General features: G+C 38.5%; 1 long non-coding RNA gene across 2 annotated transcripts in view; it reads right to left on the bottom strand.

Annotated features, from left to right (window-relative positions):
* LOC145721849 (uncharacterized) overlaps positions 1-26,695 on the bottom strand; it is a 152,938-nt gene that overhangs the window by 24,885 nt on the left and 101,358 nt on the right. Inside the window, exons 2-3 of one of the 2 annotated variants that reach the window (XR_014145812.1) lie at positions 16,113-16,290; positions 9,423-9,552 (exon numbers count right to left, since the gene is read on the bottom strand). This is a non-coding gene — a long non-coding RNA (uncharacterized LOC145721849). The remainder of the gene's footprint in view (positions 1-9,422; positions 9,553-16,112; positions 16,291-26,695) is intronic. The other variant, XR_014145811.1, reaches the window with a different exon arrangement.

Raw genomic sequence — 26,695 nt, 5'->3', positions numbered from 1 at the left:
ATCCTTCAAAGAGCTGATATATGTGCAAGTGACCATCCCGGGGCCTGGTGGGTAGCTAATAGCCATCAATGAAATATGAATCTAAGTCTTACCCTTAGGAGGAAGCCATGGACACGATTCTATCAGAAGTGAAAGTGGGAACATTTGGGAGAAGATGACTGTTCGCTTTAAAGTTAGCAATGCCAGAAAAGTCTGATGGTAGGTTTTCTCTAATGTGGTCTGGCTGTTTCAAGAGCAGCTTCAAAGGCAGATGCTGGAATATATTCAGGAGATTGAATACAACCTACCGCTCTCCAGTCTACCAGCCTCATGTCAGACAGCCTTATTCTGATCCTACCAGTATCACCTTTGTTGATCTCACTTCCTGTCTATTTTACCTTTCCACTTCTGTGAGACTCTCCGTTCCAGACACTCCTGTCTCACTCCTCAATTGCATTTTACATTTCCACCCGATAGGTACTGACACCTGTGTATTTCTGGTATTTGATAATGTACCTTACTTGGCTAAGTCTCTGGAAGCCTCATTATCTAAGAACTGGCCTCCCAGCCAGCACTGATAAGGATCCGCTTCCCAGTACTGGACCAAATGACTTGAATCAGACATGTTCTGTAGACTTTAGACAGCAAAATTTTGAAGTTCTAAAAAGAGAAAACCATGTCCCATGCCAATTCCAAAATAAATAACAATAGTGATCAATAAGGATGGGAAACTCTTTAAAATAAAACTGTATTAATACATTTAAATATTATTTTTCCTTCTTTCTCTTCTTGATCTTTAAATGTTAGAGTACCCTGAGTTTGTTCCTTAGGCATTTCTCTTTTTTTTAACTGCACTCACTCTTTAAGTGATTGTATTGAATCTTGTGGCTTTATACATATTAATTCTCTGTTGACTTTCAAATTTATATCTACAGGCCAACCCCTTCCTCTGGGCTCCTATCTTATATATCCTGCACCTTGATGTTTTCACTTGAAGATTTGTAAACATTTCAAACACTACATATCTACACTTGAACTCTTGATTTCCCCTCCAAAGATGACTCTTTCTTTCAGTCTTGCCCATCTCAGTGGATGACACCACCATCCACCATGTTGGAAGGAAGAGAAAAAAGCAGGCAGGAGGGAAGAAAGGAAGAAGGAAGGAAGACAAGAAGGTAGTAGGTAGATAAAGAGAGAAAGGGATTGGGAAGACAACCAGTTAACAGGAGTATAATGTGGTACTGAGAAGTATATAAGCAGAAACAAAATTTTAAATAGAATTTTGGTGCACAAAGCACTTTCAAAGACTGCCTTAGGGAATTGTTTATGCTTTATTTATTGATCCAGATTTTAAACTAAATTTTAAGAGAGACCGGCATCACAGAGGTCAACACTTTAAAAAAATGGATGATAGGGTCAGCAATGCCATTTTAAAATGTCTCTATGATCTAACATGCAATCAAGCCCATTGATATTCTGCTAAAGTAAAAAAAAAACAAAAACAAAAAAACAAAGAACCCTACGGAAAACAATTACTAGTTGTTTTTGAAATATGATTGTCAAGATATAAAGACTAAGTAAAGTCTAGAATAATAGTTTACATTAAGTACAGTAGGTTTAGGGTGCAGCCATTTGTGAAATATTGTCTAAATGCATGTTGGGTGATGTTTGCTTAATTGAAGGCAGGTTTCAAAACCAAATTTAATGAATGGAGAGCTCCAAATCTGGATTTAAAAATGTGCTAAGAAAAAAGAAAGACAAGGAAGAATCTCCAAAACCTTTTCCTTATCTCTCTCTTCACGGGTGTATAATCATCACTGAATGCATATCCTTGCTCATGAATTTAATCCCACATGATCAACAATTGGCTATGATTAGCATTTCTACCACCGGTATATCAAGACAACAATGAGCAACTTAATTCTCTTAACTGCCTCCATGCACCATCAATCAAGTCTGCATATATTTATTGGGTGTCCTCTGGTACAAGACCTTGGGCTCTGTCCCGCAAAACACTTCTCTAACTTCATCTTTGCCTAGAAGTTGGCCCTTTTCTGTATTGTTATTACTATTACCATCACCATCATTATCATCATCATCATCATCATCATCATCACTTATTAACTTTTAACTAAAAATCTGCTACAGAGCATGAGTTTTATCAGAACACACATTTTAAAGGAGAGAATAAACTATTTGAGAGCATAATTAAGGCTTGAAAGTGGTGCTTTGCTCACCTCCTTTCATTTCAGATATTTTTCTTCCTTCTTTTTTGCTCTGTCATGCTGACTCCAGCAGTTTCACCATATACCACAGACTAATGGTTGTGGGACTGCCGCCAGTTGCCCTGTAGACATGTGCTTCCCATCGGCTTATCTTTACTCATTATCCTGTTCTTAATATCATTGTGCAAAGAATCTGAAGATTACGAAATAACAAGGTTTTCCAATATGTTGCTGTGTTTAAACATGTGATAAATTAACAAGGGGATAGTGCAATGAAAGCATTTGCATTTAATTTCCATTCAAGGCACAGAGCTAATACAGCATGAGAGAGAAAGCCATTTGGTTTATTCTCAAGAGTTTGGGTGAGCACAAAACTAAATAAAGCTGAACCACAACACGGTAGGATTTATTAAAACTGCATGACCAAACAGTAACACCCTCAATAGTGAACCAAACTTCTTTCATCCCCTCTTCACAAATTGTCACAGCAGAGATGGCAAGATTTCCATATATCTAGCAAAATATCACAATGAGAAAGCATTTTGTATGCCAGTGTCCCCTAGATACATATTTGTTAAGGAAAGTTTTCATTAAGAAAAAAAGGTTAATGAGAGTTACACAAGAAAAGAAGAGGAGAAATTGTGATCTTATATCAGTTTTTTCACTCAATCATTGGTCAATTCACATATTTTGCAATGTCCCTTTTGCCATTTGTAAAAATATTACAATAAAATAAAACTATCTTCCATGGTGAAAATGAGAGGTTTTCTGAGGTGACACTTATACAGCATATTTAACTTTTTAAAGAGCTGTTTAAAAAGAAATATAAAAAGAATAAAGTGGTTTTTCAGTTATGTATTAATAATTCAATTGGAAAATCAACATTTCTGTAGATAGTTTGTATGGGATTTGTTGGATAGATATTGCTGTTTTGCTAGAACTAGGCACATGTCCAAGAACAGAGATTTAAATCTTAAATATGAAACACTCCTTTGTTTTGCTTTTCTCATTCTTTGCAAAGCTCATTTTGTGGCTTTAAAAGTATTTGCTTAAGGGATACTATCCTCAGAAACTATAACCAAGAAGTTGCCAACTTAATATTATTTGAGGGGATGCCAAAAATACCCTTGCAAAAGAAGTCTCCCCATTTCCTCCTTGATGCCTGAAATCTAACAATTGTGATTCACTCAGTTGTATTGATGGTTGACATCTTCCTATAGGTGAGGAAGGAAGGAAGAAGGTATGACTACTCAAATAACCACAAGATCACTGCACTGTACTATCATTCAGCCTATATTTCTCCGTGTTATTCACAAAGATATTCTGATGTTTTCAAATGGTTTACTGAAACCTAGCTGTATCATCACTATACCATGTGTTCCCAAACTTACTGAAAGGAGATTTCTTGCAAAGTCCTTGGATGAAGCTGAAAGGATGTTGGCACCTAGGGTTTTGAGCAGAGCAGAGGAAAGAAAGCAATGCCATCCACAATACTCCCCCATACACTGGATATCCTGGGAACCCACAAAGAGAAAAATCAGATTGCCTTTTAGTGACCACTCATCTGCTTCTAAAAGCTCATGAATTATATTTTGGAAAATCCTTTTTAGAATTTAACCATACATTTCCCTCTTTAAAAAAAAGTTAGGACATTGACCCATCATAGACACACTCTCTTTCTCCATATCTCTCCTTCTCTCACTCTCTCATTTTCAGTGGTTACTTAGAATTTCAAAGAGTTCTAAAATAAACCTAAAAAGTTTCTTCAGCATCCTTAGACATAAATTGTTAAGGTTTTAACATTTGAATTCATCTAAAGTAGGCTGTTGTTTTCTCCTTACATCTTAATCTACAATAAACTATATTCTTCATGTGTTTAATAAGTACTTTCCCATTTTAAGATCACTGTTTATGTTAGAGAAAATAGAAACAAAACAGGAGTGAAATAGCTCTGCCTTCTTTTGCCAACTATTATCATATATTAACATAACCAGTTTCCTCCAAATTGAGGGGGAGAAATGAGGTCTTAATAAATCTTATAGGAGGGGCACCTGGGTGGCTCAGTCAGTTAAGCAACTGCCTTCAGCTCGGGTCATGATCTCAGGGTCTTAGGATCGAGCCCCGCATTGGGCTCCCTGCTCGGCGGGAGGCCTGCTTGTCCCTCTCCCATCCCCCCTGCTTGTGTTCCCTCTCTTGCTGTCTCTCTGTCAAATAAATAAATAAAATCTTTTAAAAAAATAAATAAATAAATCTTATAGGATTAATTGAGTCATTCAACTATATGCACATATTAATTTGATTTTTAAATGCTCATCAATAAGGTAATAAGAAGGGCGCCTGGGTGGTTCAGTTGGTTGGGTGACTGCCTTCGGCTCAGGTCATGATCCTGGAGTCCCAGGATCGAGTCCCGCATCGGGCTCCCTGCTTGGCAGGGAGTCTGCTTCTCCCTCTGACCCTCCCCCCTCTCATGTGCTCTCTCTCATTCTCTCTCTCTCAAATAAATAAATAAAATCTTTAAAAAAAATAAAAAAACAAAACAAAAAAAAGGTAATAAAAAAGAAGTAGTGGCCCCAATTTTACATCATTCTGAAGGCACAGATCTTATTATTTGGAGAAAAATATTTTACTTGAAATCCAGATTCTGGGCACAAAAGAATAATAGGAAATTTTCTAAAATTATCTTGATGACTAACTTCTCAGGTCTCATTCAAAATTATTTTATGTAAAAAAGTACTGCTGTAACAGATACCTAAACACAAAGAGGGAGCTTTGGAACTGGGTAATAAATAGTGGCTGCAAGAGTTTTGAGGTGCTAGAAATATGGATGTGAAGGGCGATTCTGGTGAAGTCTCAGATGACAATAGGGAGCATATTATTGGAAATGAGAAAGCACAAGGGGCAGGGTCACCCTGCAGAGCCATGGGGGTGATGCTGCCAACCCAGGGGGCCTGGAAGGTGGGCCACTGAGCCAAAGAGGATTATTCTCAAGCCTTCAGATCCAGTGAAATTTGTCTTGCTAGGTGTTGGACTTGCTTGGAACCTATTACCCCTTCCTTCTTTCCTGTATCTTCCTTTCAAAAGGAAATGTCTCTCCTCTGCCTGTCTCACTATTGTATTTTGGAAGCACATAACTTGTCAAGTTTCACAGGTTCACAACTGGAGAGGAATTTTGCTTCAGGATGAATCATACCTCAAGTCTCATCCATACCTGATTTAGATGATATTTAGATGAGACTTTGGACTTTAAAACTGATGCTAAAATAAATTAGGACTTTAAGGGCTGTGGGTATGGAATGAATATACTTTGCATGTGAGAAGGACTTGAGTTTTGGGGGTCTAGGAGTAGAATGCTCTGGACTGAATTATGTCCCTCTCCAAATTCATATATTGAGGCCCCAAACCCCAATATGGTAGTATTAGGGATAGGCTTTATGGAGGTAACTAGATTTATTTTATTTTTTTTAAGATTTATTTATTTATTTGAGAGAGAGAGTGAGAGCGCATGCACACGCGCGCGTGCATGTAGGAGTGAGAGGGGCAGAGGGAGAGGGAGAAAAAATCCCAAGCAGATTTTGTGCTGAGCTGGAGCCCAATACAAGGCTGGATCCCGTGACCCTGAGATCACAACCTGAGCCAAAACCAAGAGTTGGATGCTTAACCAACTGCACCATCTAGGTGTCCCTGGAGGTAGCTAGATTTAGTTGAGGTCATGAGGGTGGGGCCCTTTAAGAAGGAATACCTGAGAGCTTGTTTTGTTTCTCTCTTTCTCTCCATGCACTAAGGAAAGGCCATGTGAAGACACATCAAGAAGGTGGCTGTCTGCAACCCAAGGAGATAGCTCTCACTAACCAGACAGTGACCCAAGCCGGCACCTTGAGGTTTGACCTCCAGCCTCTAGAACTGTGAGCAGTAAGTTCCTGTTGTTTAAGGTGCCTAGTCTAGAGTATTTTGTTATGACAGCCCAAGCAGACTAATACAAGCACCGAAGTGTTATTTCTTGGGGTTCATATGCTTTTCCTCAAGAAAGAGAGATAAAAACTTAAAATGATAGGGTTAAACAATAGTCAATGGTTGATAAAAAGATTCATTTATCCTTGAAATAAGTAAATTAAATGGCATGTTTCCTTTACGACACAATAGTTACCTACAAATTACTAAGCCATTTCTTTTTGTTATCAGCAGAAAAGTAAAAACTACAATACTAGTAGTGATTGCTTTTTCCCTTCACCAAAGGGACTTGTCATTTATCTCTGTCTCTCCAGCTTGTTCAAACACGGTTCTCTGTGGCATGAAAATCTGATAAAACTCAGAAGGGATAGCAAAACTTAACTTCAGTATTTTCCTGCTGAGCGTGAGAGGGCTTTGCAGACCCTAGTAAGATGACAATCTAAGCTGTAGCATCAGAAAGGACACCTCGCTTTATCCCCTCCTAAATTCCTATCTCTGTCAGGGCAGTAGCTCTAGAGAAGGTACTGGGGATTAAGAAATTCGAGGTACGTTTTCCTTCATACTTAGAAAGATTATCTCTGAAAGTAAGTTCATTTGTTTCCTACATCAGCTTTTCATAGATCATAAACCTTCATTAGAATCAGTTTCTTTTAAATCCCCTTAAGTTGGAGATCTTGAGGTATTGATAACTTACCCAAAAATGGACCATACTTAAATATTGTTAATCATTACATATGGAATAAATATATTGCCATGTAGCTTTCCCCACTCAGGTTTTCTTTTTTAAAGAAGATAGAATATTTTGGATATGGAAATACTGAACACCATGGGATTTTGTTGTGATTGTTTTTTAATTGCTTATGAAAGATTTCACATGATTTATGCATAAATAGCTTTGGGTGCTTTCTAAAGGCTTAGTTCCAACATTATGGTTGTTCATTCATCCTCTTACGGATGGCTTTGGTACTATGGGGTCTCAACTAGGAAGCAAAATCAGCTTTAGAAGAGATCTGTGGTGATGTACAATATGGTACAATGTTGAATACAGGTCAACTCAAGTGGACGTGAGTATAGGTGGGTCTTGAGCTGGAAGAAGGGGATTACTAAGTAGTTGTCAAGGCGGAAGGAACTAAACAGAAATTCAGTTACCAAACCAAGGATCAAGATATGAACGTGGGCTTCGAAATAAGGCAGAAATTCACAAGGTCATGGGGCTGGTATTAAGGAACCATCAAGTCAATTCACCTGCTTCTAAAACACAGGCCCTTGAATCACTCCTGCCTTAACTCAGGATTGACCTCGAATCCAGGTGTAGCTAAGCCAACAGGAAATGTTAGGAAAGGAGCATAGCACAGGTTGCAAAGCAAGCCCTGACTGCCCTAAGCTTTCATTCAGTGATTATCGGTCCCAAACTCTCAAATGACCACACACATAAGGATTTAGTCTGAGCTCTGCTTAGCACCAAAACCAAAGGAGAACTTCATTTTACGCTCAAGAAAATATGTAAAATATCTGTTCATGTATTTTACAAATGTATTGAGTGCCTACTCTTGTGCTCAGCACTCTGCTGTGGATAAAGTGATGAACAAGTCAGAAAGTACTTGTACTACTGAGAGAATGGAAGAGATGGGGCTAGGAGGGAAAAGCAGAGGAGAGATCACACAGGGTGTATAGGTCAGGTTAAGAAGGTTTCTTCTAAAGTCGGGGACTTTTAGATAGATCAGTGATTCGTTCTTAGTTTTTGTTTATTTCAGGAAATATCATTTGGCCACTGAGTGGAAAATAGATTGTAGAGGGCAAAAATAATAACGAGATAGCTTGAATTATTTAACTTAGCACACATTTGACATTTGGAGATTATTTCAATGATCCCAGTGAGAGGTGTTGGTGCCCCAGACTAGGATGAATGTAATGGGATATCAAAAACATTCTATTTACATATTTAGAGGTAGAACTAAGAGGATCTGCTGCAAGATGGGTAAGTGAAGTAAGGAAAACAAAAGACGAATCCAAGTTTTTGGCCTAAACAATTGGGTGGATGGAGATATCACAGTCCAAGATGGAGAATAGTGGAGGAGTAGGTTTGGGAGAAAATAATGATGGGTTCCATCTGTAACATATAAAAGAGAGATGCTAGACATCCAGGAGATGGTTGGGACTAAAGAGAACTTAAAACTATGTCCCAGTTTTCTTCTTTGTTCTACTCTAACCTTGAAATGTCATTTAAATTTCTCCTATTTATTCATCAGTAAAATAGATATTTTAAAAATATGTTTAAAATAGGACTTGCCACATATTTGTCAATGCTTTAAAATCCTTTTTAAAATCTCTTCCCCTAAGACATGTGAAAATGTGACATGGAAAATCTTTGTTTTTATAAAAATAACTAGTGCAATGAAGACAAAAACATAGTCTCTTTATAGACTTCTAGTTAAAAAGAGAGAAAATCGTAAAAATTAATTATATGACTTAAAGTTAATACATATTTCTTACTATAAAATTAACTTGAAGTTATCGGACACAGTTTTTTTACTTGAGTTGAAAGCATATTTTCACTTTAAGACAAAAATAGTTACTGCCAAAATTAGACAATTATAGATATATAGCAGAAAATAAACATTTGAAAACAGTCTGGCATATGCCTATGTCCCAAATTTATACACCTTCTGAATATTTCATACCTCCTCCTTAAGACAAATACAAAGTTTATGTCGAATTATTCTTTCTTTACAAAGGTGCCTCTACATTTAAGCCCAGATCTGATAATACATATACCTCCCATGTGTAATAATGAATATTCATATGAATCATGCCAAGGAGGCTATAAAAGAAATTACATCATTCTTTTTTTTCCCTTTTCTTGCCTCATGAGATTTTCCTCTAATTGACCACATAGAGATAAGAGTAGCCTGGTTGAGGCATGTTACTCGATTTGCCAAGATTGATATACCTGCTCTAGCTCAGAGGCAGCGGCCTCCTCCCTCTCTTCCGCTGTTTCATTGACCCATTGTAGAAAAGTAGGCCCCTACCCAGTGCCTGAGACAACGGAGATCAGCTTTCACATCTCCCATGCGGAAAATGGTACCATTTCTATTGATCAGTACTGAGTGAAATATAGTACTCTAGAAAGCTAAAAAGCCCTCTTATGCTGGTAAGGAAGTTCTGCAGTGTTTGAATAAGTGTAAGGGAGCATGAAAAATGTTAACACGAAGAAATGCCTGCCCTGAATCATGTGGCAGCCATCACAGATAGTTCACGTGATTTAACTACCACACGCTTGACTCAAGGGAATTCTCCATTCACCTTCATTTATCACACGATGAAGCCACTTTATCGACACATTATGACCATGCGTTCCTTATTCTCTCTTTTTCTGTGACTAAAAAGGTATTTCTTTCTTCTTGGTAAAGAAAACAGAGATTCTTTTGAATAATATATCCACACTTACTTTTCTCTTGCTGTAAAATGTACTGTGTTTGTTTACATATTAACCTGAAAAAAGAAATTTCTGGGGGGAAAGTATTGCTATGTCTAAGAATAACATTCAGAGATATTCCTGCTTCGAAAGTTTCTTATTTAGGGAGTCAAATTTTAATAACCAGAAGTACTCCAAAACTCAAAGTCCTATTTTAATAGAACTAATTTTTTTCTAAATATTGAATTAAAACTGTGCTGGTATTACACACAATCACAATGATGAGGTTAGAGAGATTTCCCCATTGTCATTGTCAGGATAGATCACAGGGAAGTTTATAAGACTCAACATTTTACTGTATCTTAGAGTGGCCTGAGGCCCTGAATAGCAAACAAAGCTTTTCTGTTTACAGAGCTTTTATCAAGTTGCACTGTTATCTTTGTGGTCCCAGGGACCAAAATGGTGGGGGGAAATGGAACAGGGATGATATGGGGCAATTTTCCACCCCACCTTCTTTCTCAATCACCTACATCCACCTCTCTCTTTCCCTTTCACACTACAGTCTCACCTTAAATAATCTCATTCATTCCTAAAGATTCACCTGTTGCCTGGGGCACCTGGGTGGCTCAGTCAGTTAAGCGTCTGCCTTTGGCTCAGGTCATGATTTCAGGGTCCTGGGATTGAGCCCCATGTCGGGCTCCCTGCTCAGCGATGAGTCTGCTTCTCCCTCTCCCTCTGCCTGCTGCTCAAACTGCTTGTGTGATTGCTTGCTCTCTCTCAAATAAATAAACAAATAAAATCTTAAAAAAAGAAAAAGATCTATCTGCTGCCTATGTCTTGATTCCCAAATGTGTACCTCCAGATCTTTTTCCTGCATTCCAGGCTCATACATCTGACAATCTACAGCTCACCTCAACCTGGATCTCCACAGGCAGCACCAACTTAACTTCACCAAAATGGAACTCATTGTCTTTCTCTCTCCAAACCCTTCTGCTCCTGTATTCTCTATGACATACAACATGCCACGCCTCATAGAAACCCAGGAGTCATCCCAGACTCCAAACCCTTCCTCCACCCACCTCTATTGTCTGACTGCATCTTGTTGGTTTGAAATTCTTAACATCTCTCGTATCCAACCCCTTACTAAGCTACAATGATAGGATTTATACCTATGGATAAAAAAGAGTGTGGCCAGATCCACTTGGGGGCAAAGGAGGTTGGGAATGCCATCATGGAGGGGGTGATCCTTCAGCTAGGGCTTAAAAGGAGGTAGGTATGGAGGCCATTCCAGGCAGTGGTGGCAACATAACCAAGGGTTGGACAAGACAAAATTGCAAGCCTTTCAGTATGACTAGGACATAAAGCTGAGTATAATGGGGAAAACCTGACAAGAGTGGAAGGTGAATCAGTAAGCGGGGCCTCGGGAGTGTAGGTTATTCCAGGGACTTAAGCAGAGGAACAATATGATCAGACCTGACTTTTAGAAAGCTCTCTGGCACTGGATGGAGGGTAGATGAGACAGGGACAAGGCTAGAAGAGGAGGTTGTTCTATAATCCCTGTGACAGGAAGACCAGTCTAAACTACAAGGGATAACATAAAGAGGCAGTGTTGAAAACCTCTGATCTGAAGAGTAAAAATATGGCCCATACAGTCCTTAGTGATATGACCTCTGAGCAGCTAGTTTACCTCTTCTCTCTCCACCCTGTGCCTGGCCCTCCACCTCCAGCCATGGTAACTGCTTGTGGTTTCCCACACACACTGAGTGTGCTCTTTTTTACCTCTGTGCCCTCTGCTCTATATATTTGCCCTTCCCCCTCCACTTTTCCCTAAATAAGCAGCCATTACCTCTTCTAAAAAAACTCTGATCCCCCTCAAATCCTAAATTTCCTTCCCGCCCCAGCTCATCCTATGTCCTACTCCTCTGTGATCAGAATCTTCCCTTGTTTTCTCACACCATGATGATCCTCTGAACATTAACTGTACTCCCTTTCTGATCCAATTACTCAGTGCTTAACACATACGAGCTTGTCTTTTTAATGTACTTTTCATCTGGATGGTTTTTAGTTCTTAGCTCCACAATTAAATTCCAAACCCCTGAGGGCAAAGTCAATGCCTTCCTGGTATTTGTTTGTTTGTTTGTTTGTTATTATAGGGGAGGGAAAATATATCTATCATCACTTCTCGGCCTTTTGGCTAAGATCAAGTGAAGATATATCTATCATCATACCTGGCTATACATTGTACTTAGCAAATAGTTTAAAAATGCTTATTGCCTTAATTATCTTTTCTCTCTCTCTTTCACACATACACACACACCAACATTTTAAACTCTCTTAATTATACTGGATGTTTGATGTCTTCGTAGTCCCTGTCACAAGAGTAGATTACAGGTAAGATCGTGTTATAATGAAATTCTTTCCCATTCTTTCATCAACATGTGTCCAAAAGTTTGTGCAGGGTCTAGAATGGACATATGCTATACTGCTATGCACTGAAGGGTGTCTTCCCCAAATTTCTATGTCGAAGCCCCAACCCCCATTGTGACTGTACTCGGAGATGGGCTTTTAGGAGATGATTAAGGTTAAAAGAAGTCATAAAGGTAAAGTCCTAATCTGATAGTATTGAAGATATAAGAAGAGGAAAATTCTCTTTCTCCCTACACACACATGTTCCAAGAAAAGGCAGTGGGAAGGCACAGTGAGAAGTGGGACACCTGCAGGCCAGGAAGAGAGCTCTCACCAAAACCTGACCATGCTGACACCCTGACCTCAGACTTCCAGCCTCCAGAACTGTAAGAAGATAAACGTCTTTTGTTTAAACCAGCTGGTCTACAGGATTTTGTTATGGCAGCCCAAACTGACTAATATACATACCAAAGTTAGGGCTGTCAGAAAGTTTCAGCGTTAGGCATTCCAGATCATGTAGAGCTTCTGAGACTCCTCAAGAGGAGTCCATTTGAAAAATAATCTTTGATGTTAAATGCCATCACACTTTCCTCAATCTGGCAATTCACAGCTTATACATTCAACACAGATAACAACAGATGATACAGTCTTAGCTGAGAAAAGGAAAATTTTAAGTGTAAACTCTCAGGTAGTAGTTAATGAAAATGCTTGACAAAAAAAAATGAAAGAAAATTCTTGGTAAGACAGTTAATTCAAATGCACTCTTTCCTTGAAGGTCAGACTGTGGTTTCATTGACGGCAATGATGGCAATCAATTCCCAGTGGGTAATAGGACATTAAGTTACATTCAAGATATTGGAAAAGAGGCCATAGTTCTCATGGAATAGCATCACAGATATCTAAGACCACACAGAAAATGAATGATTTTGTAAAGCCAGGACTCTATTTCAGCACAAATTAAAACTATTCTCTTGGGTGTACCCACACAGAAAAAGAACATGAAAGGAAAGACATCTTAAAAGTTTTCTTCCGAGGGGCGCCTGCGTGGCTCAGTCGTTAAGCGTCTGCCTTCGGCTCAGGTCATGATCCCAGGGTCCTGGGATTGAGCCCCGCATCGGGCTCCTTGCTCAGCGGGGAGCCTGCTTCTCCCTCTCCCACTCCCCCTGCTTGTGTTCCCTCTCTCACTGTGTCTCTCTCTGTCAAATAAATAAATAAAATCTTTAAAAAAAAAAAAAAAGTTTTCTTCCAGGGCGCCTGGGTGGCTCAGTTGGTTAAGCGACTGCCTTCGGCTCAGGTCATGATCCTGGAGTTCCGGGATCGAGTCCTGCATTGGGCTCCCTGCTCGGCGGGGAGTCTGCTTCTCCCTCTGACCTTCCTCCTTCTCATGCTCTCTGTCTCTCATTCTCTCTCTCTCAAATAAATAAATAAAATCTTTAAAAAAAAAAAAAGTTTTCTTCCTATGGACCAAATAAATTCTTGGTATACTTGTAGAATTTCTAGTGCAAAGGTGTGGTAGATGTTATCTAGCCAAAGAGAACAGAAATGCTTTCTACAATATTCCCTCCCATCAGATAGTGCAGTAGCCTTCTCTTGAATATGCCCAACGACAGTCAAACTCCTTGATGTCCATTGTTGAACACTAAATCTCAGGATCTTAAGTATAACCAAATCGTGTTTAAAAAAGAAAAGAACCTTCTTTTGCAAATTCCTCTGAAGCAGGATAAAATGATAATTATGTGGCTCTTACATCTCCACAAAGGCCCTTCAAATATTTAGAGAGTGCAATAAAAGTCATGCCCAGGTTAAACATAGCCTATTCCTTCTCTGCCCTCTTGGTCCAACTCTTTTGTATACACACTTATGTTAATTTTTACTTTTATTACAGTGGGGAAAAATTAAGCCTCTAAATTATCACTTTAATAAATAAGACTATGAAAGTGATTAATAGCTTTTAAAATTATTGTCAGTAGAGCTCAGCCCCTTTTTTAAAAAGTAAATTTGCAAAGAAAAATTAGAAACATGTCATGGGCTAACATGGGAGAAGGGAGAATCTCACTTTCTCTACTTTAGAGTTTCCCTTGATCACTAATTACTCAGATGGGCTACAGAACAACTCAACATGAGGGGTGGGAACAGGGGAAAGAATGAAGATCCCCTGCAAAATGAACACATGAGTTTACTGTCCCACAGGATTCTCAAAGGAGTCCAGGAACTGAAAAAGGTTAAGAATCACTAAGAGAAAAACTCTTCAATAAACCTGAGACTCTAGAATAAAAAGGGTTAAATGTATTAAGTATCACCAAGTTGATTTGGGAATAGAAATAAGGAGATTTCATTGGACTTTCAACCTCTGTAGACAATGGAAGGTGTTTGTTCAGTTAACTGTTCTAAAAACGACTTCCTGACAAGCAGTGGGCTGCAATAGTTGCTCACAATAGTCTACATTTCCCACACAAGCCGCTGAGAAAATCCTGATTTCCGTGGACTGTTTCTGAGGAGTGCCATTATATTACACTCGAGAAAAGGAGTGGGAGGGAGGAGGAAAACACTGCTTTCAATTCTCTTACAATCTATTTTTAACACGCCCAAGAAGGTTTTGAGCTATTAATGTAATGAGGCTAGATTCAAAAACAAAAAAGAGCAGTAGGGCAGTAAAGGCCCAGTGTGGAGGGAGTGATGCTGATTCCTTTAGGACGCCAACAGCTGTTTCAATATCACATGGATGTTTACAATAATCATCACCATACATTTAATTGGAGGAAATCTTGATAAAAAGCAAATGTGTCACATGAATGAGTTAGCTTTTCCCCTGATATTATTTTTTTTCATGGTCTATTGTGGTGTTTCATGTTGCCCATCCACTGAATTTTATTTTTTACATGCTTATCAGGAGAAATTTCTCAATCCTTTACCCTGGTGGTGCTCTAGAATTTGTTTTTTGTTTTTTTTCCATGAAAAAATGAAATCTATAGATCTGATCACCATAGTTGGGATTCAGGAATGGTACTGCCTGCTACAACAGTCAGAGAACAGCTTAAGCTAGTGTAGCATCATTTAAGGTCAAGATGCACCAAATTTTATGACACTGCAGTATCCATATAGTAATGCTCTGATACTAAATTTCAAAATGACAATGCAATCAACAGCCATGAGTTAGTGGAAAGCTGAAAACCTTAGGCATATTATTTTTTAATTATTTTTTGCAAGTTCTCCCTCTCTTCATTTTCCAGAAGGCCAGCATACCAGCCTTCCTACTGATTAACTAAACAGGTATTAATTATGAAAATTATAATAGTAGTAATAGTAGTAATAGAAAAATATAAGCATATAATAGTAGTAATAGTATAATAGTGGTAATCGCAACAGAATAATACCAGCTGAATCTGTTAAACATTCAATGATGATCCAATACCGAGTACTTTATAAAAGACATTTCAGGGGGCACTTGGGTGGCTCAGTCGTTAAGCGTCTGCCTTCAGCTCAGGTCATGATCCCAGGGTCCTGGGATCGAGCCCCGCATTGGGCTCCCTGCTAGGCGGGGAGCCTGTTTCTCCCTCTCCCACTCCCCCTGCTTGTGTTCCCTCTCTCTCGCTGTGTCTCTCTCTGTCAAATAAATAAATAAATAAAATCTTTAAAAAAAAAAAAAGACATCTCATTCAATCCTTGGTTTGTTTGTTTTTTTCCACTTACAGATGATAAAAGTGAGGTTCAAGAAAGTTAATTACTTGGGGCGCCTGGGTGGCTCAGTTGGTTAAGCGACTGCCTTCGACTCAGGTCATGATCCTGGAGTCCCTGGATCGAGTCCCGCATCAGGCTCCCTGCTCGGCGGGGAGTCTGCTTCTCCCTCTGACCCTCCTGACCCTCCCCCCTCTCATGTACTCTCTCTCTCAAATAAATAAATAAAATCTTTAAAAAAAAAAAAAATTAAAAAAAAAATTAAAAAAAAAGAAAGTTAATTACTTGACAAGGCAATACTGCCAGTAAGTGGTAGAGCTGAAATTCAAATCAAATTCATTTTACTCCAAGTCCCCATGTTCTTAACTCCTACGATACTACTTTTAACCATAGTCCTGGTATACCCTGTGAATCACAAGAAACTTCTATCAAGCAAGATAAAACACTTACTTAGAAAAACTTACCTGGCACTGGGACTCAGAATTTACTGCTCAGCTTCTCTAGTCTTCCAACTGAGGTGAAGATGGAGGGAAAAAAGAGGGTAGGTGAATGGAGAAAATACGTCATCCAATGGCTCTCATTCTGCATAGTCAGTGTCTTCTTCTTTTCATGGTCATCTTAGTCTTGAAGCTATCATCCAGTCTAGGAGAAGAAACTTTATGCAATTAGTCCAGCTCCTCTGAAAGGAGTTTAATAATCTACCAAATACCAAACCATCCTACTAGTATGGTTACTGCTATGATTGTATCAGCATACTGACTGGTACCCTATAGAATAGAACAATGACATTTTTTAACCACGGTTTATTTATTAGACTCTTTAATGTACCTGTATCATAATTGTATAGGTATAATAAAAAAATTCATTAAAATGTCTTAAAAGAGGCATAACTTGAATTTGTCTTAAAGTTCAAAAATAATTAGAAATGGAAATAATTGGCAACTCTTTAACATGAAAGAAAGGATGATTTAAAAAAAATGAAAGTTAGGGGCACCTGAGTGGCTCAATTGGTTAAGCATCTGCCTTCTGCTCAGGTCATGATCCCAGGTCCTGGGATTGAGCCCCATGTCAGGCTTCCTGCTCAGCGGGGAGTCTGCTTCTCTCTCTCCCTCTGCCCCTCCACCCCACTTGTGTTCTCTCTCTCAAATAAATAAAGTCTAAAAAAAAAAAATGAAGGTTGCTCAGATTCGTACAGAAACATGGAACAGATGTCTGGGTTGTGAGTCTCAGTTGTACCCAGTCTGCCCCCAGATTCTGGTTGTTATACCCAGACTCAATTCTCAACTCTCAGTTACTCCACTTTTTCTTCTTGACCCACTTACCTTCTGTTTTGAACTGTCTTCTGCCTACAGATCCTATGCTAGGACAAAATTATGATTACTGATAAATGGACAATCTCAACAATATTAAAATAAGCAGGAAAAAAAACACCCCTGCAATGTCTATGTCTAGTCAAAATAATTTTTAAAAGTTGTTTTATTTTTGGGCCCCTGGGTGGCTCAGTTGGTTAAGCAACTGCCTTCGGCTCAGGTCATGATCCTGGAGTCCCTGGATCGAGTCCCGCATCGGGCTCCCTGCTCGGCAGGGAGTCTGCTTCTCCCTCTGACCCTCCCCCCTCTCATGTGCTCTCTCTCATTCTCTCTCAAATAAATAAATAAAATCTTTTAAAAAAAAAAGTTGTTTTATTTTTATTAAATAAATCCTATATACTTATTTTGAATAATTTGAAAAATACAGAAAATGTAAAGAAAAATCAGCCATATTCACAGAAACTGGAGATAACCATTATTAATTTTTTCTGTACTTCTTTTTGATATTTTCTATATATATATATATTAATTCATTCTTTCATTTAATAAAAATTATTGAATACCTACTGTGTGCCAGGCAATGTTCTCGTTGTTGAGGATACAGCAGTAAAGAAAACAGGCAAAAAATTTCTACCTCATGAAGCTTATATTCTAGTTGAGGAAGACAGATGATAAACCCCCCAAATGAGTAAATCATATGGAATATTGGAAGATGGCAAGTACTATGGAGAAAAATATACCAGAGAAGAGGGATAGGGTGTATTGATTGTCATTTTAATTAGGGCAAGTCAGTCACTAAGAAGGTGACATTTTAGCAAAAGGGTAAGAGACAAAGCATTATAGGTATTTCATAGAACAACCTCAAACTAACATGAAATGCAAAAATAAGTCTTTATTTCTTGCTCAGTTTTGTTGGTGACCTGTGGTAGCTTTGTTTCAGGTAGCCATCATTGGAGCGCTTCTCCTCTATATATCTCTTATTCTTCTCCTGAGATCAGTGGGATTATTGAGCGCTTGTCTTTTTCATGATAATGGCTGAAGCCCAAAAGGCAAGAGCTACAACTCAAGCATATTTTAAGCATTGGCTTGCACCATGCCTGCTAACATATCACTTGCCAAAACAAGTCATATGGCCAAGCCCAAGGTTTAAGTGCAGAGTACTCATATGGAAAGGTAAAGATAAGGGGGAAAAAGTGAATCATTTTAAACCGTAATCTAATCTATGACGGTCCTCCTTATTTTGTTTACAAATATTCATATTCCTCTCATATACAAGTAATACTTGCACCCCACCCAAATCTCATCCATTGATAACATTAAACTCCAAGTCCAGGATCTCAACGACCTACAACAGGTCTACACGTGCCTCCTCTTGATTCAGACCCATGATCTAAACAGATTATCTCCCTTATCTCATCCAAAATATACTAATGGAAAAGGACTGGATAACCACAATAAACAGTCCCATTGGAAAAAAGGGAGACTAATGAGGCACACAGCAATCAACAATCCATTAGCAATTCTTGAAAGCCCATATAGGTGTATTGCCATGTCCTTCTGAGGGAAGATGTTGCTTGATTTGGCCTAAATCCCAATTCCTGGAAGTTTCTGCCTAGTCTGTTATTCTTGAGAACCTTGGCCTAAATCCCAATTCCTAGAAGTTTCTGCCTAGTCTGTTATTCTTGAGAACTGTTGACAAAGCCCTCTGTGGATGAGGTTGAGATCTTTTCTTTTACATTCTCTTTCTTGGCCACTTCTCAAAAGGACATTGGAGAACACACCATTCTTGAATCCTGAGTCGCTTTCTCAATCTGCTTCCTGCCTACAGAAAGTTGAGAGGTGACTTTTGTATCTCACATAGTCTTAGTCCCTTTTAGTTCAGGCTGAGGTTATTTTGCCAATATAACTTTCTCCTAGATCTATGTTTTTGATTCCAAAAAGGCCATTTGTCAAAAATCACATCCACAGTTCTTTTTGAGACACATCTTTCTTTCTAGACTCAACTGTATGTATTTCAGGCACATCAGCTTCTGTGAAGCGTACTTAATGCAATATAATAATAACCATTTATTTCTCAATCATAAGTTTACAGGTCATTGAAGCAGCTCTGCTTCATTGTGCAGATTCACATTATGGGGAAACTGGGGTGACTCTACTCTATGTATCCTTTACTCTCTCCTGGGACCAGCAGGCTATTCAGAGGTCATATTTTGCTCATGACAATGGAAGAAGTGCAAGCAAGGCTTCCAAGTGAAACCTGAAAGGGAATGAGAGGGTAGAAAAGGCATGTGGGTACTTGACCTCCTTAGCCCAGATTTGGCAAATCACTTCAGCTCCTGTTCCATTTCACCAAAACTAGTGATGTGGGCCCACATAGCTGCAAAGGAGCTAAAAATCCCTGGCTGGGAAACTGCTTCCCAACAACTCTACACTGAGAAAAGGAGCTCAAATCTTTGGAACTTCATGAGCCTTTTCTGCCACAATGGAGAAAGGTTTCACTACCTAGCCTTATATAGGAAAACATGTAATAAAATATGTAAGGTATGATGTCACTTCCAGGATCTATACAGAGAGCTCATCTGTGTATGTAGTTCTAGATCTAAATGAATTGAGAAAAAAAACTGGAATTATATATTAATGCTGTTATCAATGCATAGTGAGGCTGCAGGTAGTTTTATTTTTTCACATTATACAAATATGAAAGATTTATGCTTTTCAAAATTAAGTATAATTTTTGTGATGAGAAAATAATAAGGTACTATGAAGAGCTCAATTTTCTTTTTTCTTTTTTTAAATTTTTATTTATTTTTTTAAGATTTTATTTATTTATTTGACACAGAGAGAGAGCCAGCAAGAGAAGGAACACAAGCAGGAGGAGTGGGAGAGGGAGAAGCAGGCTTCTCGTCGAGCAGGGAGCCCGATGCGGGGCTCGATCCCAGGACCCTGGGATCATGACCTGAGCTGAAGGCAGACACTTAACAACTGAGCCACCTAGGCACCCCCAATTTTCTTTTTTAGAGCATGGTGACATTTGCTGCTTTCTCTGAAGATCTATAGTAAAGCATTGGTCATTCTTTTTTTACTTTTTCCTTAAAAAAAATTTCATTCTGAAAAAAAAGTACCCATTTTTAATTTCTGTCATCTCTTTGGGAAAGATGATCATGCTTTGATTTTTGCTCTGCTACTGACCTTGGCTATTCTTTTGAAAATTCTCACAAAACCCTACATTACTCTGGATATATTGATAGTTGAGGGCATTAACTTTTGGTACACAGAAAAAGGAGGGATAATAGGTTTTTTCCCTGTCATTGGATAAGGAACTATTTCAGGTGGCCTTGGTATCAAGTTCTATGTCAGCAGATATGTTCCCAAGGGACAGAAGAGTTCAAGGCACATGGAAATTAATGTTCTAATCTTTCACTGGTAGGTCTCTATTCTGAATAGATTCGCATTGACAAATAGGCACTGTCATCTTACATTTGGTCATCTCTACTCACAGAAGAGCCAGAATGTGTACTGCCCATTCACTTAAGTTTTTTCTCATGAGGGTAATTTGTAAACTATACTTCAAGTATTTCCTTTATGAATGATTTCTCAGCAGTAGTGAAACTGAAGGCTTCAATCACCAGAAGCCTAAATAAATAATGATTTTTTTGGTTTTATTCCATATTTGTCTAAATCTAATTTTTTAGACCCAGTCTTATTCTTCTGTCCCAGAACCCTTGCCAATGATCTCCTATAAGAATAATTCTTTACAAAGTATTATAAAGTGTGGGGGTAGGGGTATAAAACAAATTAGCAGCAGTCCGTTTCCTCAAGGAAGTTAACATCTAATTGGGAAAATAAAGCATATGTAGAAAATTACTTAGAAATTTTAATAATATTATTATCAATACGGTCACATTCCATGTGATACAAAAGCAAGAAATCTCCTTCATGGAGCTCCCAGTTTCCCTCTGAATTATTCAAAATCTTGGAGGTTCACATAGTACAAAAGGAAATCTGTCTGCCTTCTCTTCCCTACTGGAGAGATCATTTATATCTGCAACACACATAGTGCCTAATAATGTGGTCTCCAGAGCAAGACTGCCTGGGTTTGAATTCTAGTTCTATCACTTTCTAGATTGAGTAATTTTCTACCTCTCTTGGCTTCAGAGCCTTATCTGTCGAATGAGTAGTGAGAATTAAATAAGTTAATTCACATAAGAGCTAAGAACAGTGCATCATAGTAAACACATAATGAATGTCAACTATCGATAGGTTGCTTCTAGATGCCAAATGGTGTTATTGTTGAAAACTCGTCCTCCCAAGTCTGACAGATGAAGCTGCCTACTCTATAATGATCCACCATGCAGCTGTTACCATGCAGGTCACCTCAGTTCTCCAGTGTAGGACTATCCTACTGTCTCCAAGGGGCTAAGATTAGCAAAGGATGTCCCACACTTGGGCATCCAGGGTTGTAGCTTTGACTTATCAGCTCTTTAAAGATCACTCCCAGTCACCTCACAGAACAATAGCCAGTATCCACAGTGCTTGATTAGAAGTGGATCAGTTAGTTACCCTTCAAACTACTACAAGTGATCCATTCAAAGAATGCATACAGCTTTTTTTTTTTAAATCACCAATTCATGACACATGAAGGATGTGATGATAACCCTCTTTCCCTGGAAAATAGGGTTACTCACAAATCCTGACAGAAGATCACTATCTCATTCAGGCTAGGGAGACTTCAGAATGGGGCTGTCTTCTGTGATGCAAAGGTGACTACTCCCTAAAGAAGTCTCCCTAAAGATACCCCTTTAAGCACCCCATACCTTCATTTATGGAGTGAGAAGCAACTAGGTGGACTGTCTTTGATGATTCTACCATTGGGTTCCCTCTCATGAAAACAAACAAAAACCCCACAAAACTCACATTTAATCTCTGGTGAGGCATATCACTATCATAAGAAAAAACATTTATTTATTAAGTACTTAATAATTTATTAGCAACATGTTAAGTACTTCATAGGTGTCATCTCAGTTAATCCCCCCACAACCTTCTGAGGTGAGCATCATTATTATCCTGTTTAGAGAAAAAGAAACTGAGAACATAAGTAACTTAAAATTGTATAGCTAGTCAGCAGCCGAGATGATACTCAAATGCCATAACCTGTCTACTCATCCAATCTGAGACAGAGTAAAGGAGTGGGCCTAGTCTATTAAAATTAATGAAAAATGGTTTCCTTTGTAATTAAAATATATTTTGAGAGTAGAAGAATGATGGCTTAGGAGAAGGTAGCCATTAGTGCTGAATGTAATAGGTATTATGTATATAGAAAAGGATCCATATTCATATGAGAAACTTAGGTTGAATTATAAAATTATTCAGTAATTTACATAGATGCTAAACAATGCTCTTTTCTCCTTAGGAAAAATTATTTGAAAAGAAAGAGTGAAAATAATTAGCCTTGAACTAGAGATGGTAATAGTTGTCTACCTGCCCATAGCCCCTTCTAAATAAGCTCTTCTGACCAAAGCCTCCAGGGACTCTGTTTGAACCACATGCTCTGCCTCCTTCCCCTGGTCACAACTGCTGACCCAGATGAACAACTGATCCAAAATGAATCAGTCTATAGGTTAAAATGGATCAATTAGATACCTACTCTCAAAATTTGAAAAAATATGGCAACAGAACCATTTGGTAGTTGTCACATTAATGGTAGAACACAAGAATAAAGACCCATGTATTCCAGCTGGAGTGACACTGCCCCCCACACTTCCAAGGGAGGCCTGATTATATAGTTCTTGCAATAAACTATTCAATTCTCACAAGAGTTTTCTATTCTTGTAACCAAATAACCTAAGGGATCATTTACTATGCATCTGTTACATATCAAGGTCTGTAGTATTCTAAAAAACACCGCATTGTATAGGTACTTCTCTTTCCACTTAAAGATGAGAAAACTTGAGTGTCAGAGAGAAAAAATATTTCCAAAATCACATAGCAAGAATATGACAAGCCTAAGATTCAAACCCAGGTCTATCTGATTCCAAAGCAATAACCTTGCTAATACATGTTCAAGTATCCATAATTATACTTACTTTATATTTACTATATGTAGTATTGTGATTATGTATCATATGGTATATTAAATAAAAGTAAACAATGCTTAAATTGATGCTAACATGACTTAACAAAATTAAACATTTCCCAAGCCATATTAATCCAACAAGAGATTTTTCTTGCAAAATAATAATTCACAGTAAATGGAATTAAGCTTCTATTTATAATTTAAAAAGCTGTGAAGAGGGGCGCATGGGTGGCTCAGTCGTTAAGCGTCTGCCTTCGGCTCAGGTCATGATCCCAGGGTCCTGGGATCGAGCCCCACATCGGGCTCCCTGCTCTGCGGGGAGCCTGCTTCTCCCTCTGCCACTCCCCCTGCTTGTGTTCCCTCTCTCGCTGTGACTCTCTCTGTCAAATAAATAAATAAAATCTTTAAAAAAAAAAAAAAAGCTGTGAAGAGTACCGCTCTCATCCCTTCAACGACAACAACAAAATGTCAAGTAATCTGCAAATTCATAATTTTCATGAGAGATCTGAGGCCTCAGGGCAACAAATGACCTCAAAATATATAGAAACACAGGAGATAAGGAGTGAAGCCCTTGCTTTCCTAGAGAAGACACTGAGCAACATATAAGATGATAAGAAGAAAGCATCCAAAATATTTAGCAAATCACTAAAATCCACCTGTAATCTATTTAGTAGGAGAGTCTAGAAACCCTAGGAGCCATAAAACCAAAGGGAATTTTCACCTACTCAAAGGCTCTTCTCCAGAGACATCATCAGGTACTCACAGGAAAGATTTGGGACAAGTAAAGAATTAGGAAAAAGTCTTCCTTGTAGAGAAGGCTTGAAGGAGGGAAATAGCCACTGGAACAATGGATTCTTCTCCTTATCTTCCCTTCCTTAAATCACTAAGAGAAGATACAATAAACCCTGTCACTCTTGGATAAAATGTCAAGACCTATTGCAGCTGCAGAAAGGAAATAGAAAAGAACTAATATTGTCCCTCCAGGAAGGGCAGGAAGTCACCCTAGGCTCAGATGTTTAGTGATCTCCTGCAGATAGAGGAGGGAAAGAATCACTGAAAAAGTCCTACCCCCAAGCTCAGAGACAGAGTACTTGCCAATGATTGTGACTGAACTAGTACAACCGAGAATGGCCTGTACATTCACCTAGAACAACTAAGCTCCAAGCACTGAGTAACAAGTGACAGCAGTCTGTTGTTGAGAGAGGGACAAGACTCTGGAAAGAGACCCTGTCTAAGGCACAGGCACAAAGGGAAGACCTAAAGCTGAAGGTGGAGCAGATATTGAGAAAAATTCCCCAACAAACCAGCCACCACCCTAAGGACAAGGAATTTAAAACCTATAGTGTGCTGAAGGTCACGGCAGCAATAAAACCAGATCGAGCTTAACTCCTGATTAGACTGATCCAATATCCCCTCCTTTTCTAAAACCAAGCAAGAAAAAAAGTTGGACATTTCCAAGCACAAATAATAATCATTTCAATCTCCACTGTACCACCTTAAATGCCCAACATTCATACAAAAAATATAAAACACAAAAAAGAAGAAAAAACAAATTGTCAAAAGACAAAGCAATCAACAGATATCACCTAGATGTTGCAATTATAAAAGAATTTAAAATATGATTACTATTTTAAAAGCTCTAGTGGAAAAAGTAGACAACATGCACAATTAGGAAATTTTAGCAGAGAGATGAAAACTATGAAACCAAATCAAATGTAAATGCTAGAAATAAAAAAAATATGGTAACAGAGATCAAGTATGCCCAATGGGCTAATCAGTGTACTTGAGGCAGCTGAGGAAAAAAAATCAGTGAAACTGAAGATAGATCAATAAAAATTACCTAAAGAAACACAAGAACCGGGGTGCCTGGGTGGCTCAGTTGGTTAAGCGTTTGCCTTCAGCTCAGGTCATGATCCCAGGCGTCCCAGGATAAATATTTTTAAATGCCTAGATACATTATACTCACACTGATGAAAACCAAAGATAAAGACAAGTTCTTGAAGGCAATCAAAAAAGAGAAACATATTACATAGAGATTCAAAGATAAGAATTACGGCAGATTTATCAGAAACTATGTGAGTCAAAACCCCAAGCATAATCTAGAATGACTATTTTAAGGTGCTAAACACAAAATAACTGTCAATCCATAATTCTATACACAGTGAAAATAAGTTTCTAAAGTAAAGGAGAAATATTTTCTGAGACCAAAAAAAAAAAAAAAAGAGAGAATTTATTTCCAACAGAAACAAATTTTTTTTAAGGATTTTATTTATTTATTTGACAGAGAGAGGCACAGCAAGAGAGGGAACACAAGCAGAGGAAGTGGGAGAGGGAGAAGCAGCCTTCCCAGGGAGCAGGGAGCCCATGCGGGGCTCCATCCCAGGACCCTGGGATCATGACCTAAGCCGAAGGCAGACGCTTAATGACTGAGCCACCCAGGTGCCCCCCAACAGAAACAATTTTTAAGGGAATTCTTTCAGCAGGAAAAAAGAATGATACCAAAGAGAATTTAGATCTATACCAAGAAATACAGAGATAAGGAAACTGAATAAATGGAGATACATACATAATTCTTTTTCCTTCATTTTTACCTACTCTAAAAACTGACTGTCTAAAGCAACAATAGAATCAATGTTTGATGTATTTATTGCATATATAAAAGTAAATACAGGGACGCCTGGGTGGCTCAGTCGGTTAAGCGTCTGCCTTCAGCTCAGGTCATGATCCAAGGGTCCTTAGATCAAGTTCTGCATCAGGTTCCTTGCTCCGTAGGGAGCCTACTTCCTGCTACCTGCGCTCCCCCTGCTTGTACTCTCTTTATCTCTGAAAAGTAAATAAATAAAATCTTAAAAAAAAAAAAAAGTAAAATTTATGACAGCAGCTCAAAGTATTGAGAAGGGCAGAGAATTGGGAATACACTGCTATAAGATCCTTACACTTCATGTAAGGTAATATTATTTAATGGTAGGCTGGAATTGGTTAAAATGTATATTTTAAAAACTAAGGCAATCAATAAAAATTTTAAAAGAGGTATAAGAAATAAGCCAGTAGTGGAGATAAGATGGAATCATGAAATTTATTCTTTAAAAGGAGCTGAAAGGGGCACCTGGGTGGCTCAGTTAGTTAAGCATCTGCCTTTGGCTCAGGTCATGATCCTGGGGTCCTGGGATTGAACCCCCATGTCAGCAGGGAGTCTGCTTATCCCTCTCCTTCTGCCTTCTGCCCTTACTCACCCCCCCAGTTCATGCTCTCTCACTCTCGCTCGCTCTCTCACTAATAAATAAAATCTTTTTAAAAATAAATAAATAAAAGGAGCAGAAAAATAAAATCAAAACAATAAACAAATAGAAAACTGCTACCAACATGGTAGATTTCTATCTAATCATATTAATAATTATATTAAATGTAAATGATCTAAATACATCAATTAAAAGAAGCTGTCAGATTGGATAAGAAAGCAAGACCCGGGCGCCTGGGTGGCTCAGTTGGTTAAGCGACTGCCTTCGGCTCAGGTCATGATCCCAGGGTCCTGGGATCGAGTCCCACATCGGGTTCCCGGCTCAGCGGGGAGCCTGCTTCTCCCTCTGACCCTCTCCTCTCTCATGCTGTTTCTCTCTCGCTCGCTCTCCAATAAATAAATAAATAAAATCTTTAAAAAAAAAAA

Source organism: Leptonychotes weddellii, chromosome 5 (assembly GCF_054177405.1).
Source record: "Leptonychotes weddellii isolate Sample4059 chromosome 5, ASM5417740v2, whole genome shotgun sequence".
Taxonomy (NCBI): Eukaryota; Metazoa; Chordata; class Mammalia; order Carnivora; family Phocidae; genus Leptonychotes; species Leptonychotes weddellii.
Note: the sequence above shows the minus strand (reverse complement) of the source record. Positions and strands in the feature narration are given on the sequence as shown.